Below are 6,000 nucleotides of genomic sequence, written 5' to 3' on the forward strand. Positions count from 1 at the left end.
AGAAATACAATGAGCTTTCATAATTACACTAAAAAGAGAAAGAGATTTGGGCCAATTTTGTGTTCAAGGAAAAACATTTAAGTCCGAGGATAAAGTCACAGGTGTGCACTATGATAAGGCAAGGCCGTACAAAAACTGTTGCTTTGAGCGTTTAACAAGTATATTATAATGAAACATTGCTTTAAACTTAATGTCAACATCCTTCTGTAACTTCCATTCCATGTAACACTTTATCTCTGAGGTAATTTTCTAGAGAACTTTTGTCTAAGAAGGTATAAAAGACCAAAGAAGCCAGGCGGTGGTGGCGCACGCCTTTAATCCCAGCACTTGGGAGGCAGGTGGATTTCTGCCTGGTCTACAGAATGAGTTCCAGGACAGCCAGGACTACACAAAGAAACCCTGTCTCGAAGAAAAGAAAAAAAAAGACCGGAGAAAAGAAATAAAGTTGGTTGGTTGAATGGTTTGGCTTGGAGAGCTTTGTCCCATCCATCCAACCATCCATCCATCCACCCATCCATCCATCCATCCATCCAAATGTGTATGTCTGTCTATGTGTGTTGGCTATGTATGTACGTATGTATGTATGTATGTATGTATGTATGTATGTATGTATGTATCTATGTAAGAATGCATGAATACTTGTGGACTTGACTGTCACAGATAGTTGAGCCCAGCTAGAGTGTGGGTGTATGAATCTTTGAATGTATATGTGCTTGTGCATATTTGCCTGTACAAAGCATCTTCCCCTCCTCTCTGATTCACAGAGTTAGCCTGTTTAGCCAGAGAGGCTTCTGGCTAACTCACCAAAGAACACTAGCAATAAATCCTTTCACCTAATCCCCTGCTGTTTTATGATGAGGTGCTAAACAGTTTCTCACCTCAGAGGAACTCACAGAAGGCAGGTCAGCTACTGAAGCATAGTATCTTAGACTTAAGATAGGTAAATTTTTTAAATTAATTTTTATTGTATATTTTATTTACATTTCAGATGTTATCCCCTTTCCTCATTTCCCACCACCCAGAAATCCCCTATCCCATCCCCCCTCCTCCTGCTTCTATAATGTGCTCCTATCCACCCACCCACTCCCACCTCCCCAACCATGAATTCCCCCACACCGGGGCATCCAGCCTTCACTGGACCAAGGACTTTCTCTCCTACCTTTGCCCAACAAGGCCATTTTCCCCTAGATATACATCTGGAGTCATGGGTCCCTCCCTATGTGCTACCAGGCTGGTGGTTTAGACCCTGGGAGCTCTGGTTGGTTGGTATTGTTGCTCTCCTCATGGGGCTGCAAACCCTTTCAGCTCCTTCAGTCTTCTAACTTCTCCATTGGGAACCCCATGATCAGCTCAATAGTTAGCTGTGAGCATCCTCTGTATATGTCAGGCTCTGGGAGACCTCTAAGGACACAGTTATATCAGGCTCTTGTCAGCATGCACTTCCTGACATCCACATGAGCATCTGCCTTTGGTGACTGCACAAGGGATGGATACCCAGGTAGAGCAATCTGCAGATGGCCACTCCTTCAGTTTCTATCCCACACTTTGTCTCGATATTTGCTCCCATGAGTATTTTGTTACTCCTTCTAAGAAAGACCAAAGCACCCACACTTTGGTCTTCTTTTGACATGTGTTCTGTGAGTTGTATCTTGGATATTTCAAGCTTTTGGGCTAATTTCCACTTATCAGTGAGTGCACACTATGTGTGTTCTTTTGTGATTGGGTTACCTCACTCAGGATGATATTTTCTAGTTCCATCTATTTACCTAAGAATTTCATTAATTCGTTGTTTTTAATAGCTGAGTAATACTCCATTGTGTAAATGTACCACATTTTCTGTATCCATTCCTCAGTTGAAGGACATCTGGGTTGTTTCCAGCTTCTGGCTATTATAAATAAGGCTGCTATGAACATAGTGGAGCATGTGTCCTTGTTATATGTTGGAGCATCTTCTGGGTATATGCCCAGGAGTGGTATAGCTGGGTCCTCAGGTAATGCTATGTCCAATTTTCTGAGGAACTACCAGACTGATTTCCAGAGTGGTTGTACCAGCTTGCAATCCCACCAATAATGGAGAAGTGTTCTGCTTTCTCCACATCCTTGCCAGCATCTGCTATCACCTGAGTTTTTGATCTTGGCCATTCTGACTGGTGTGAGATAGAATCTCATGGTTGTTTTGATTTGCATTTTCCTGATGACTAAAGATATTGAACATTTCTTTAAGTGCTTCTCGGCCATTCCAGTTTCCTCAGTTGAGAATTCTTTGTTTAGCTCTGTATCCCATTTTTAATAGGGTTACTTGGTTGTCTGGAGTCTAATTTCTTAAGTTCTTTGTATATATTTGATATTGGCCCTCTGTCAGATGTAGGCTGTTCCCAATCTGTTGGTTGCTGTTTTGTCCTATTGACAGTGTCTTTTGTTTTACAGAAGCTTTGCAGTTTTATGAGGTTCCATTTGTCAATTCTTGATCTTAGAGCATAAGCCATTGGTGTTCTGTTGAGGAACTCTTTCTCTGTGCCCAAGTATTCAAGGCTCTTCCCTACCTTCTCTTCTATTAGTTTCAGTGTATCTGATTTTATGTGAAGGTCCTTTATCCACTTGGACTTGAGCTTTGTACAAGGAGATAAGAATGGATCGATTTGCATTCTTTTACATGCTGACCTCCAGTTGAACCAGCACCATTTGTTGAAAATGCTGTCCTTGTCTCCACTGGACGTTTTTAGCTTCTTTGTCAAAGAACAAATGACCATAGATAGATGTGTGGGTTCATTCCTGGGTCTTCAGTTCTATTCCATTGATCTTCTGCCTCTCTCTGTACCAATACCATGCAGTTTTTATCACTATTGCTCTGTAGTACAACTCTTGTTTTATTATTATATAACAACCCTAAATATCTGGTAAGAGCATGTCTTACCCAGCCTTTGAAGTTCTTCCACCTCTGCTGCTTCAAGAAGAACCAAACAAGAATGAACTACCAGGGCTGGTCCCCCAGCACTCTAGAGCAGTGAATCTCAACCTTCCTAATTCTGTGACCCTTCTGAGGACCCTAATACAGCTCATGTTATGGTGACTCACAACCATAAAATGTTTATTGCTACTTCATAACCGTAATTTGCTACTGTTATGAATTGTAATGTAAATTTCTGATACAAAAGATTATCTGATATGCAACCCCTGTGAAAGTGTAATTTGACCCCAAAGGGGTCATCATCCACAGGTTTAGAACCACTACCCTGGAGAAACAAAACTGATAGAATATGAATAAATTCATATTGATAGAATACATATAAATATACATATATTGAAGGGCTGAGGTAGCAGAATAAACTCCATTTTGTTTTTAAGAGTCCATTCTAAGTTAACTTGTCCTTAGAGAGGCATGGCCCCCACCCTTGAGGTCTGACAAAAATCATGAAATGTCCCTGGCAATTGCAAAATAGATACAGCAACTGCAGCTAGTGGATAGTAACAGAGTGAGCTAAGAAGACCTAAGTTGTTCCCAGGTCAAGACTCTCCTTTTTGATGCATGTTCCCTCCTTGTGGTTTAATCAGGTTCTGTAAACCAACTAGCTTAAGTGCCAACATTCCTTTACCCTCTCATGTAATGCCAATGCTTGGAAATCCCCACTTTCAGGGTTTTTTTTCCTTAATAAATGCCCTTTCCCTAGATCTTGGGGCCACTCTCCTATCCTGTTGCATCAGCTCTGGTTTGTGACCTGAGCTCCAGCTTGAATAAAGACTCTCATATGCTTGCATCGAAGGTGTGGTTCCTGGTGGTCTTTGGGGTTTTTTTAAATCAGGGCACAACCATATCAATGGGGATTTATTAGAGCATCTTACAGACTGTGATCCAGCTAGTCCAACAATGGCTGTCTCCCAATAGAAAGGACAAGTTTGTTGAGTCCATGTGGCTAGATGTCTCAGCTAGTCCTCAATATATTTTGGAATCCTGAGTTAAGATCCCAAATCCCTGGCTCTAAAACCAGTGAAGGAATGCCTCAGCACCAGGATCTATGAACTTGCCAATGAGAATGAAGGCAAACAGGCAAAAACCCAAAGCTTCCTTCTTCCAAGTCCTTTATGTAAGCTGTCATGAGAAGGTATAGCCCAGTTTCAGGGTGGGCAATCAGACCTCAAACAATCCAGATTTAAAGTGGGTTTCTGACCTCAAGTGATCTGGATTAAAGGTGAGTCTTCTTACCTCAAATGATACAATTAACTAAAAAATCCTTCACAGGTGTGCCCAGTTGCATGAGTTTTTAGTTAATTCTAGATGTAATCAATTTGACAACCAATAATAGAAGAGCCATCTATTGTGTGTCTCCAAAGGAGTCCCAGAATAGATGAACATCCTAGAAGCTCTAAGAAGCCCACTATCTTAGTCTGTTCAGACTGATGTAACAGAATTCCTCAGCCTGGGAGGCCTATAAAAAGAAGATATTTTTCCTACAGTCCTGGTAACTGAGATATCTAAGAAGGCATGGGAAGACTTGTTGCCCCCATGAGACACTCTTCCTGGTTCAGAGGCAGGGTCTTCTTGTGTTACTCAGAGTTGTCACTGTAGCCACATACCTAAGATGATGACATCATAAGAGAGGGACCATTTCCTTTAGATCAGAATGGATCTTGACTCAGTCCCAAAAGTCTTGCAAGGTCTATGGTTGTTTGGCTCCATTGGTTTTTATAATTTTGTGAGATAAAACACCACGGTAAAAAAGTCCATAGTAGAGCTGAGCTGCTCACTACATAGCAGTAGAGGGGGCTGCTGTTAGAACTAAGCAGCAAGTCCCAAACAAATCAAAACATGCAGCAGGTCTCACATGAGAGATTTATTGGGAAGGGAAACAGAGACAGGCCTTGGGATGTCAGGAGCCATAATGGGACAAGCTAATAATCAGCAGGTGATCATCCTGAAATGCTTACTTTGGATTACTATATAATCTGTGACAAAATGAGTCCTCATCCAGCAAGGCTGTGAGGGACTTATTTTAGGAAAGATTCTTGCTATTAATAGCTTTTTCTATTATTATTATTATTATTATCATTAATTATTATTAAACATATGTAATAATCACTAAGCAATAGCACACCCCTTTGGAGCAGATCTCTGCAGACCCACAAAAATGTGCTGTCTCGTAGTGATGCTATATAGACAAATAGATGGCTTCTTAAGTCTTAATGATGATCCTATAAGAATTCCTAAAATTGTATAATGATTATTAAGCTCTTTTATAGGAGGACTGCTATTAGGTCCTTTTCTGATAGTCAAAACTGCAATAAAAACTCTGCCAGTCTCCCGAGTGTCATCAGTTAATTGCCCTTAGATAGTAACCAGACTTTCTCCTGCTCAGAGACATTCCAAGAGGTTGTAAAACAATTAACCAAAGGTCGCTAAAAGGGACATCACGATTTATTATAGGTACTAGGACAGAAGAGAAAATATTGCCTGAGTTTATCTATACAAAACTTCACTAATTTCTTACTCATAATTTTAAACCTTCAGTGAACCTGTGGAGCTCGATAGGTGATAGATGTTTAGCTAGATAATTGCTCCTAATTGATATGCATGGAAACATTCTGTGTTGTAAACTTCTATTTCAATTTATGATTTAAATTTTGGTGTGAACTTGTGATGAACTTTGTAACATGTGACCATGTACTCTGAAAGATGCATAAGTACTGAAGACAGAGACAAGGAGAGTAGTAGTCGTGGTAGTAGTAGACTAGAGTAGTCGTAGATGTAGATGCTCATTAGGAGCCGTTCATCCTTTCCTTTCCTTTTCCCCTGCTTAGAATTTTTTCACATAGAATTTTTCCCTTGTTAGAATTTTTTCCTTTTCCCCACTTAGGGCCTTACCACTTTTCCTCTTAGATAGCTTTCATAGGAAACTTTTTACACTTAGCAATAAACTCTATGATAACTTCTCTAAGTGTCTTTTTCTTCCTGTGACCTCAGACTAGCAGGCATAAGTGTGTGTGTGTGGGGGGGGGGGGGGCAGC

This window comes from Grammomys surdaster, unplaced genomic scaffold (genome assembly GCF_004785775.1).
Source record: "Grammomys surdaster isolate TR1022 unplaced genomic scaffold, NIH_TR_1.0 126163, whole genome shotgun sequence".
Classification (NCBI taxonomy): domain Eukaryota; kingdom Metazoa; phylum Chordata; class Mammalia; order Rodentia; family Muridae; genus Grammomys; species Grammomys surdaster.